The sequence below is a fragment of the Brachyistius frenatus genome, unplaced genomic scaffold (genome assembly GCF_029030835.1).
Source record: "Brachyistius frenatus isolate BFR_SWC_R1_liver_20210118 unplaced genomic scaffold, ASM2903083v1 Contig_32, whole genome shotgun sequence".
Classification (NCBI taxonomy): domain Eukaryota; kingdom Metazoa; phylum Chordata; class Actinopteri; family Embiotocidae; genus Brachyistius; species Brachyistius frenatus.
This window is the reverse complement of record NW_027210631.1, coordinates 913,835-926,058: the sequence shown is the minus strand read 5'-3', so window position 1 is coordinate 926,058 and position 12,224 is coordinate 913,835. Positions and strand designations below refer to the sequence as shown.

The window sequence follows — 12,224 nt, the reverse complement described above, 5'->3', positions numbered from 1 at the left end:
AGCTGAACTACAAAAGTAAAAACTGATTCCAAAAGCGAGGTTTAACCGAAAGAGCTGTTTTCTGTGCCATAGTCATAATAATAACCTTTATGGCTCAATGACGTCTCTAATGAGCACTGAAGAGAACTGGCATCGTAATCTTCCACACACACAGGAAGTCTCTCTCCCTGTCTCTGGCCTCTGTCTCCCTTCCTGTCCTGAAGTGTGAAGGTATAACGACTGTCTGTTTGTGTGTGTATCGGCGTTTGTGTATCTGTTTGATGATTTGGAGGAGCTGTCAAGACAAAGTTTATGCGTTGTGCGTACGAGAAACGAGGAGAAAATGTGTGTGCGAGTCTGTTTGAGTCTTTAATCTGCACATTTGTGTGTGTGTATGGCGCAGTAAAAAAAAATGTATTAAGTGTTATTGGCTGAGTTGGACATTGTATCGCTATGAATCCAGTATGAATTGTCAGCCCATGACTCTCTATCTGCTAAAACTTAAACAGCTCCCAGTGAGTGACTGCGAGTGTTTCCGCGCCAACTCAAACTGGAGAAACCTCATGAAAACCCAGTCCGCATATTTACAACTCTACAAGTCGATGTAATGAAAGAAAACACCGCAACAATTACAGACTTCAGATGTCATTGTTGTTCCAGTGTAATCTCCAAATAAAAACTGAGTCGAAGAGAATGCGTACAAGCTTTTTAAAGTTGTCCAAAATTGTACGACAAAGGTATCTGAGAGGTTTCCAAGGCCTCGCAGCTGGAAAGTCGACTAAAGGGACTCAGATGACTTTATAACAAACTTCCAGTGTGAAAAAAACAGAAGAGAAGAGAAAACCAGAGCAGACTGTGAGGCTCTTATGTGGCGATAATAGCAGTGAAATTGACAGTTTTAAGTACAGTACAATAGTCGTTCTTATCTGTGGTCAGAGGTGGAGCTGTCTGTTTTTTACATTTAGGCTGCTTTAACTAAATTTTTGACATCATGGCAAAGTTATGTCTGCACAAAAAAAATCAGAAACGCTACTATAAAGGGCTCTTCAGACAAAGCCTGCCTTGACTTACATAGAAAATAAAAGACTTTAGGTTTCAAACACACTATCATTGTTTGTTCAGCTCTACACCCTGATGCCCTTCAGCAAATTCGTGCCCTTTTCTCAGACTGACAACAACAGTGTGAGGAACCCGTCACGCTGTCAAGGTCACTGACTGGGTGAATTTTGATTGACAGGACGTACAAAAACAGGACAGGGCAGAGCTGCAACTTAAACATCACAGCTGATAATGCAGAATCTAATTCCAGTCTGACAATGGTAGTACTAGTCCAGTTGAGTACATGTGGGTGTCTGTGGAAATTAAGCATCCGTTGGGATAAAAAAAAAAGAAAAAAAAGTGTATTTAGGGCTGTGATCGTCTGTCTGTGGAGCCGTGGGTGAGAGTTTCTGACTGTAACTGTTGTTTCTGTCTACTGGCCTGCCTGTCTTTGCTGGCCAAGCCATTCATCATAGTTTAGTGTGAAAGTGTCTATGATCGCTCCGTTGCGGTTGCATGTATCATGTTTTTATTTATCCTCGGAGCTGTAGCCTTGAGTTGATGTTTGAACTTGAGTCAGACTTGATTTATCAGAATGACCTACTTTCGACCTGACTTAGTTGAGAAGTAGCACCCTGCAGAATAGACTTGACTTGAGTGTTGGGAAAAAAAAAGAGACATATTTAAGGCTTATTTGTGGTTTCTGCATCTCTGTGTGCTTTCTGTTGCGGACTTTGAGCATGGGCGCATACGACAGTTTTGGGATGCGCGTCTTGTCTGCGACGCAGACGCAAACCGTAGTTTGTTACCTTCGTGTCGAGCGCAGCGGGCGCACACAGCAGGTTTGTGTCCTTGTATTGTTTAAATGATGAATTATAAAGGTGTGGAATCTGCCCTTGGACGCCTCGCAGACTTTGGCAGATGACAACATTTACGTCACTTGGACCCACACAAGCTTTGCTGGCACAACGATCTGGAGAACATGAAGTAGCCTTGGTCTGGTCTTCGTTTTGGTCTGGTAAAATCCTCTGTCAATAAAATAATAAGTCAGACAGTGCCACGCCTTCTATGGCCACACAGCTTAAATATTTAATGATTACGTCTGCGCACTGAAAGGACTTTGTCTCTAATAGATTAAAAAAATAAAAAAAAAAAAAACCCACTGAATACAGCTTTGCAAAGACATCAGCTTTGACTTGTAATTCTCTTGTGAAGACATTTGACTTCTGTTTTCACATGGACTGAGCTCTTTTAGCTCTTTTTACCTTTTGGTATTTCAAATTAAGATGCTTTTGTCCGTGAGAAAATGAAACTGTAAGACTGGAGTAGAGAAGACGGAGGAGGAGGCGGTGGCAGAGGAGCAGAGAGGATTGGAGGTTGTGTTGAGCACATTCAGACCATCCATTTGTGCTGCGTTGTGGTCGGGGGTCTCTCTCGGCTTTCATTAGGCAGCTCTGCTTCCTGCTCCAAGGATGATTGTTTTCTCTCTAAATATGACACAGAGGTCCTCGACGACCATTACACGCACGCACACACTTAAACACACACACATACACACACACACACACACACACACACACACACACGCTCCCTCGCACAGCTATCCTTGTCAGGATCATCCATTGACTTCCATTCATTTAAGACAGCCAAACTGTGACCTCAACCATAACCAGTTCATGTCTAACACTAACCTTATCGACAACCTTGAACTGGTCCTCAGAACTAAAGTTAAATCATTTATATTGTGTTATAAATGTGGCATTTTGTCGCTAAAATAAAGTGTGTGAACGCATTCGTGTCCTCAGACTGTCAGTAATACAAGTTCAAAGCAAATACACACACTCAGAAACTCAGACAAAAGAAGAGACAGTCAGACGCACCCACACACGTGTGCGACCCTCAGTACCCATTTCGCACACACACACACACACACACACACACACACACACACACACACACACACACACACACACACACACACACACACACACATTGGCCTTCGCTGGTCATTACAGACAAACTGCTGGTTTTTATGCAGATTTATGGAATCCAGGCTTAATGGCTTTACCAGTCGACCTCTTTTTACATGCATTTGTCTTTTCTTTTTTTTCCCCCTGTCGTTCACTTCTTTCACCCGTGATCTCTCCCCGTTTCTGGTCATCACTTTCTCCATCCCCTCCTCCTCTTCTGTCGTCTCTATTCTTTTCAATATTTTTAGCTCCGTTACTCTCACTCCATATTTCCTCTCGAATTGTCGCTCACTCTTGATCAGTCTTCTGCCCCCTTTTCTTTCAATTTTTTTTCCACCTCTCTTTTTCCTCTGTTGTCAGTAATGGTAAGACAAGCTGGTGATGGTGACAGGTGAAGGCCAAAGACTTTAATGAACACACAAAGAGAAACCTGCTTTCCATTCTCACACTTCCCTGGTTTCTATCTGCAGCCTCTGAGTTCGTCACAATGGCAGCCATTGTGGAAGTCCAGCTTCACGCGTCTCTCCGGCGTTATTGCTGCAGACGTTTCCTTCAGCGAATTCCAGTTTCTTTTAACGCCACATGGCCATGCTGGAGGAATTCATATCAGCACAGCCGTAAAACCATTCTGACTTTTACAAACACCTAACAAATTTCGGTGGAACAGTTAATTGGAGACGGTCTAAGCCGTAGAAATGTCATACGTTACGTTATGCAACCGGACATTCACAAGGGCACATGAAGAGTCTGCATTTTTTTAAGGCTGTGGGAGAGTTGACTCTTTGCAGAGCAGAACAAAATTAATGAGTTTCACATGTGCAAAAACTCATATGATCATATGTGATGGTGCACATGTGAAACATGTGATTTGCCCAATGGGAAACATGTGGTTTTGGAACATTTTCATGGCGTAACATGAAAAACATTTGTGGATTTCAATGTAAAAAACTTTCCACATATTTGCCATATATGGCAAATATGTTGTCATATGTTGCAACATGTGGTCAACATGTGTCCCATTTGGAAAACATGAGGAACTCGAGTTTTTTCTGTAAGAAAAGAAAAATAAATGGATAATGTTTTTCTACAGGTACTTCAAACAGTGTATGTATGTGTGTGTGTGTGTGTGTGTGTGTGTGTGTGTGTGTGTGTGTGTGTGTGTGTGTGTGTGTGCGTGCGTGCGTGCGTGTGTGTGTGCGTGCGCGTGTGTGTGTGTGTAGGTAGGTTAGTTGTAAAGAAATTGCAATTTCAAAGTGATTAGCAAAACAAATTTAATCATAAAAATCATACCATTACCATTTTTTTTCTAGTTCATTATCAAACAATATTAAAAGGGAAACTTTATTGGTTTGAAAACATTGACGATGTTGCATAAAAGGACCTGCGAGTGCAACTCATATGTATGATCATGTTTCCCTCAGCTGCCTTCCAGGATTTGATCAGTGGCCACAGATCACACATGCCATCTTAGCATTTGTCTAATGTGAAGTAAATTGCTTTTGGACTCTCAAGATTTTTAAGTATTTTCAGATAAATTGCCCAGTTTTTGACCCTCCCGAGCTTACTTCACATCTTTCTTGTTTTGGGGAGAATTTTGAAAAGCCACCTCAGTCTTTCTTTTGGTGCACCTGAACATTGCATTTTGTAAAATGGATTTACAGCATCGTTCCCATTTGATTAACAAAAACCAAACCAAAAAAAAACTATTCTGTACCACCTGAACACGGTGAATTAGTTCAAACTAAATTTCTTCCTTCTCTTCAGATTGGCCTACAGGGAGGTTACACCTACAGTGGATGCAGTCAATGCTGCAGTCTGTTTCTGCTGTTTATTTCTGCAGCCATTAGTGCTCTGAGTCCAGCCTCGTATAGTTGCTCCTCCAGGGCCAGTTTAAGGTTTAAATCCTGTTTATATGCTTTGCAGGCTCTGTTCCCTCTGAAAGTCTCCCCCTGTAGTTACCGCACATATACTCACGAGCACCTCTGTAGGATGGAGGGTGTGTTTAATCCTCCTTCCCCTCCTCTTAAATACCTCCACCCAGTCTCTAAGCCTGTAAATATAAATATGTTCTTATAGTCAATTTGGCTGATTAAATAACCTATTAAAATTACTGATATTGAATTGCCTACAAAACACACTTCCCTTGAATTTTTCTTCAGAGATTTTAGTGCTTGAAGTCTATGGTAGTCCTCCAGGAACAGTTTTAAGTACAAGTCCTCAGGCTTTATTCCCACTGCAGCTCGTTAGCCTGCGTTATTAGCCGATCTGCCTGGACTACAACTGCACTGGACGGAGCTCACACACACACACACACACACACACACACACACACACACACACACACACACACACACACACACACACACACACACACACACACACACACACACACACACACACACACACACACACAACACAGACACACAACACACACAGAGTCATTCGGGTTTTGGGTTTGGTGCAGTAAGGGCAGCCAATTTATAAAGCAGTGTACATACAGTGTAAGCCTGTTAGAACATAATGGTTTAAATAAAGACTGGCGGAGAGACAGGGATTAGAGCAGTCTATACAGGCCTATTATACTTCATCCTTTTGCTCTTACTCATAATGGTGTTTCTATAGCACCGCTCAGGGCTGCTGTTGGAGAGTCTGGAGCCTTTTTAAACCTCCTGTGATTGTATCTTTAACTTCCTGCTACCTCTGCTATTGCAGGGTAGTATTAGGTAGAAATTTGCCCTCAAGACTTTTCTCTCCGTCCCGAACCTCTCCTTCTCTTTCCGCAACATTTTTCTGCTGTATTTGTTTGAATTAGAGTCCGTCTCGATGTGAAGAAAAACAACCGTTTCACCTCAGTTTCTACTGTATTTTCCTACCTTGCACATTTTCAACTTCGCGTTGCACTTTTGGTTTTTAGCTTGTTTCATGCTAATGTTCAGGCCACTTATTGGGAAACAGCACAGAGGATGTATAAGTTAATTAACATCTTTTTTTGATTGTCATACAAATTATGTATGTACCAGAAGATGGTTAAGATTGGAGAAAATTCATTGCAGATGTATTTTTTTACACATTTTTCAAAATGGTTGAAAATGGGCTCTTTGAAGGGGATAAAAATCATTTTGTTTCTGTAGTTCACAGTTCAGGGATAAAAGCATGAAATCAGATTTCTACATTTTCACATGATGGTACTAATTACACCCAAAACTATGATGTTTTCTTACAAGATTTAATTGTAAGTGTTCATATAATTGCTTTTGACTCTCCAAATTCCAGGCTTTATGACGCTATTATCAGTAACTAAATGTTTTGTTCTCAAAATATATTTCTTTGTTGTAAAGGAGCAGTATGTAGAATTTAGTGAAAACCTGGTGGCCTTCAGATAACTTAAAAACATGAAAGGCCTGTCCAGTCAGGGGCCAGTGTTTGGTTTGTCCCTTCAGAAACATGGTGGTGCACCATGACATGCTCCATGAAAGAAGACCCGCCCCCTATGTAGATATGAAGTTCATTCGGAGGTAATGAAAGCACAATGATTCTTATTTTCCGGGGATTATACACTAATGAAAACACAATTATGTCCATTATTTTCCATTTCTGCCAATAGATGACCCAAATTGACCCAAAACAGAAACGGATTCTTCAACATTTTCTATATAACTAGCAGGAACTACAGTATTTGTGCAGCACTCGATAAAATGTTTGGTGAAAGTGGGTCATTGGGCCTCACTGGAAGCACCACTGATCCGTGGAGACATGGGAACAAGTTACAGCAGCAGTAAGTTATCAGAATGTTCAGCCATGAAGTGGTTTCTGATAAAAACAGGCCTCCGGGTTCAGACTCATCTGTAAATTAAAACATGTAGTCAAGACATGATGTAAGCAGAGACGGACTAGCACACTCCGGTTAGATAGTATATTTGGTCTTCCTCTCTCTCTCCGTGCAGTTTGTTAATCTCTCCGTATCTCTCTCTGCTGAGTTATGGTTTCTTCAGAAAACATTAGCATTCCTCCGCAAAGAGGTTCAAGACCTGCAGTGTGTGTCAAGGGGTCAGTGCGCGCACACACACACACACACACACGCACACACGCACACACATACACACACACACACACTTTACCCTCATCCTCAATCTCAACCTGATAACCTGTGTGTGTATGTACATGTTCGTGTAAAGCTTTGACTGTGTTCGTGTGTGTGTGTGTGTGTGTGTGTGTGTGTGTGTGTGTGTGTGTGTGTGTGTGTGTGTGCGTGTGTGTGTGTGTTTATATCTCCAGGCCCCCAATAAGGCAGATAATGATCCATCACGATAATGGAGCTTTAATGGCTGCAGTAAAAATCATCTTCAACAAACCCTCTCTGTCACACACAAAACAAACACACACACACACACACACACATACACACACACACACACACACACACACATCTTACCTCTGTCTACCTCTGCTTCCCACAATCCTCTCTACCACTCAATAAATCAGAGCCAGAGCTTGCAGCGTACACTTTAGCGTCGTGCTGTGCACTCACACACACCTGTCATGTCAAAATCCCAAACCACTGTATCACACAAATACACTCATAAACACACTCATACACACACACTTAGAGGAGTCATGAATCTGGCGGCGCTACCTCTCTGTCCAATTACATTATTTCATCTACATTTCTCTCTGACCGCACACTGGGATTGGTTGAGACGTGGTCCATGCGAGCCGAGAACCGAAAACATCCAAACTCATACCTCATGACCGGAAACTGTTTCTATTTAATTTCTGCTGGTCGTAAACGAGCTTTGTATTGAATGCATCAACAGAGGAAGTTTATTGCTGAGGAAGGAGGGATATTTTTTTCCCCCCCGGTGGGTTAAATTATAATTACTTTCATAATAAGGAAAGCTGGGCCATATTTTTCTAGTTTTGGCCATGGTTCGTATTAGTTATGAGAACATGTTTATCCTCAGGTTAATTGTAATCAGTTATGGATGTTGGATAATGAAGCCCATTGGGAAAAGCAGTGAGGCAGGTTTTCAGTTTAACCGTGTCATGTCACCTTTTTTTCATTATTAAATAAGTGGTTCAAATTAGAGATTCTCTGACGGTGGGTCACAAAACCTTCATCAAAATATCATCAAGTCTCTGAAAGGACACTGAACATTAATTTGGTTTGTGTGTTAATAATGCAGCAGTTCACACAGCGTTTACTTTGAGTCGAGGAGCGTCTGGATTCACCTTCTACTTCTGTGAACCAACCTGCAAACACCGGGTAGCTTTTAGAGGGACAAACTCACTCACGAGTCAGAAGCGCCCTTTCCACCGCACCTTGCTTTTAGTTCAAGGTCCTTATCTGGATTTTATTTTCCACTGCAGATAGTTCCCCCTCAATGTTGCGTCGTTACTACTGTAATCTCGCATTAAAACTGCCATGACATCATCTTTAACGTGACACACATGTGAACAGTGGAGCATGTGGAGGGGATGCTTTTCTCGATTCTCGGTGTGCGGTTGTTTGTCAAAGCAAGGAGACACATTTAGTTGCAGAAGAGGCGGAAACAATTGCAAACAAAAGCGAGTAGAGTTGAGTCGTATCGGCAGTGGAAAAGTTGCTCCAGACATATGCAGCCTGGGAAAAAGGTTCACAGACAGACAGTGGCTCCTTTTAAATGGTCTCAAACCAACCAAAGTAGAGCCATGTATTGTAAGGCTGTAATGTTCTTAGAAGTCAGTTGTGGAGTCATTTAATGTTCTTTTATATCCACTTATAACCAGTTCAGGGATTGATAGTCACAATTTATAATACAAGTCCCAAGTTTTACACATTTGAATTTTCCTTTAGGCCTCAAAGCTTGTGGCTTTACATAGAAGCAGCCTGTGGCCACAGACTCAATGGTAAAGTACAATGTCATACATTTTATTGCACTCATTATAGCATGTATATATATATAGCATTCAATTCATAAGACCAAATGTGTGAATTATTAGAGGCTGCCCTGGTTTTCATTTAGTACGTTTATTGAGGTGATATTCAACATACCGTATTGATTTCCTTCACACATGACTTATAAATAGAGGTGAGTCATGGATGATGCTGTAACTTCATATCATGCCAGCGTTGCTCATATTTTGTATATTCGGTCTGTGTGATCCTGTTTCAGTTGCAAAGTATGTTTGGAACAGTTTGACCCATTTAATCTGGATTTTTAAAAATCCTTCTCAGGGGTTTTTCCGGTGTAGGTCAAGGCTGTGTGAGTCAGAGAGCAAAAGACAGCAGACATTTACTCTCCCATTTATCTCTTCTCAATCGTCGTAACATCCTTATCTTTACTGCCATGTTTTTCTGGGGGATTGCAACTGAAATGCAAAGCCATTAAGTTGAATTACCTGCAAACGCGGTCAAACTGACATTTTTCTCGGTAAAATAGAGCCTTCTAATTCTGTCTGTCTATCACACACACACACACACACTCACAGGTCTGTGTGGATATTGGCCTCAGGGCGTTTGGCCTTTATGGATCGGGATAGAAAAACAGCAGAAATGATAAATATCAAGGTGGAGAAACTGATGGCAGATAAAGCTGGAGGAGATAAAAGTTGGACTACGTGCTCGAAATCGGATTCTGCTTGTCTGTCATGTTCTCGTGATAAATGATGGTGAATCCTCGAAGCCCTGATAATGTCGTGTTGTTTTTCTTGTCGCGAATGAAAATGACAAAACAAATTGTTTCATTGCTCGCTTTACGAACAGCTTGTTTGATGACGCACGGCGAGCCCGAAGAGTGAAATAGAGATGCCACAACCCGCCGCTGTGCACGACGCACCTTCACACACACACACACACACACACACTTCTGCTGCCACTGCAGCCTCTTGCTGCCCGACGCGTACGCCAGGACGCCGACGCCGTTGTGTTTCACATCACGTCACTCCGGAAAGTCGGCATGCTTTCTAAAATCACACACAGGGGCGACATCATGACGGCTTTGTTCAGTTCAGCGTAAATTTTTTTTTTAAAAAGCTGGAAAAAAGGGTAGATCTACTTTTCTGAGATATTACTGGATCTGTTTTTAAATGTCCCAGTGAGTGCTGTTGTCATCGTGTGTGTGTGTGTGTGTGTGTGTGTGTGTGTGTGTGTGTGTGTGTGTGTGTGTGTGTGTGTGTGTGTGTGTGTGTGTGTGTGTGTGTGTGTGTGTGTGTGGTGGGGGTGGGGGGTTCCCCGCTGTCTGATGCTAATGGAGCTTTCAGAATGGACTAAATTGGGCCGAACCACGCACACACAAACACACACAGAGGAGAGTGGACTGGTCGCACCTCATTGCCTCCCACACACGGCTTCAAACTCCTTCAGCTCGTCTCCGACTGACTCGTTCTCTGCGGGTTTTTCTTTCCTCGGTTACATCATCAGTCCTCGTCTTAGCCCTCGTTTGCAGTCACTACGTTTCTCTCTTTCTTTCCGTCTTCTCACAACAGCATTTGCAAATACTTGTTTCAGGCTCAGAGCAATGACACAGATGTTCATAAGTTAATAAGTCTGTTTTAGAGCGTAAAGATAGGAAACTTTGACTTTACACTGTACACATATCATTGTGTGTACAATAACTCGTTTTTGTTTAACTGTGCACGAATAATCACGGTGAACAGAGGTGCAGCGCTGTTTTGTGGAAGTGTCGGACTGCACTGTGACGGTCACGTTGTCGTGGTGTCAAGTTCACATACAATAAGTCAGTAACGTATATTTCCTTCGCTTTAATTTAGTAGAGTCGACAATATAATCTTGCTGTTTTCAACTGTTGTTGTAGATGAACGTGTGATTGGTCGATTTCAGCCACAACGCGGTCCAGAAAATATTTCACAATAAAAGCCTCGTTAAAAGATGAAAGGTTTCTGTCTGCTGAAACTGGAGCGGGCTTTTAATTTGAAACAAATACAGGAAGTGTTGAGTTTGTAGTGACGTGTAATGCGGCGTGTTTAACGGGCAAGTGGTCGAGGACAAACACGAGGCTTTGAGTCGTCACCGCGAATCAATCATTACTCCTTAAATGTCAATATAACAACTTTGAACACTGCATTAGTTTTAATTGTCTCTCTTGCATGACGTGTACTTTAGAGATGATTGGATGTTTTTACACTTAGAACATTTTAAAACCGTAGCGAAGCGTCGCTCTGGTGCGCTGTGGCAGCGCTACACCTATGATCGTCAAATTATATTCGTACTCACAGGGCTTTATTGACGTGTCTGAAATAATGAGATGAACTGAAAACAGCATTTCAGCAGTTTAAAAGTGTACTTCCTGGAGTTGGGGCACTTACCAGGGACAGATCTTAAAAACAAATGGTCAAAACTGATTCAGCGGGTTTGAGATATCCCGACTTTTATTCCCCGGTGTCGGCCGAGCTCCAAAACACATCCTGCATTTCCCACAATGCAACTTGATAGTGTCTTTCATTAGCAGCTTCCCTGCCTGGTAAACGTCCACAGGTCTCAAACAACTGTTTCATATCTCCAATAAATAAATGTAACAACATCATAAATGGATAATCAGCTGTATTTGCACGTGATTTATTAGGTGGATTTTCATTAGTCATTAACAATGTTATTACTCGCGGCAGTTTTGCACATGAATAACGCCTCGGTAAAATAAAACACCGCTGAGATTTGCTGGCTTAGAGATGAGAGCAGAGGGAAGAGGTTAAGACTTAACGAGGAAATGTTTGCCAATATCTGACCCAGGCCTCACACACACACACACACACACACACACACACACACACACACAAGTATAAATGTGGGCTTGTGTTACATGGCTGTTTGAGCGGCTCCCTTATTGATACAGATGTATTGGTCATTAAGTCAGTAAGGTTTGAAGTCTCAGCTCGGCGGCAGCCAAAGAAAATAACATCAGCGCTCTCACAGAAATGTTCCACTGTACGAACAGAAAGAACTACAATGTGGTGTTTTCAGATTACGGTCTCATGTGTGTGTGTGTGTGTGTGTGTGTGTGTGTGCGTGCGTGTGCGTGTGTGCGTGTGCGTGCGTGTGTGTGTCACCTTTTAAAACACACTCTTTGATCACCCACAAGGCTGCGAGGACAATTTGTCTCCGCCTGGGCTCGTGTGCTCGACTGATATCGGCTTTGAAACGCTTTTTCTTTTTTTTTTTTTTTTTTTATCTTTCCTTCTCGTCTTTCTTCTCTTTCTCAACTTCAAGGAAACTGAACGACAGCTGTAGCCGGCTGCTAGTTA

At 42.1% G+C, this 12,224-nt stretch overlaps 1 protein-coding gene across 5 annotated transcripts in view; it reads left to right on the top strand.

Moving 5' to 3' along the window:
- The window catches only part of LOC138621741 (ELKS/Rab6-interacting/CAST family member 1-like), a 132,759-nt gene that overhangs the window by 117,732 nt on the left and 2,803 nt on the right, over positions 1 to 12,224 (top strand). The window lies entirely within an intron of this gene.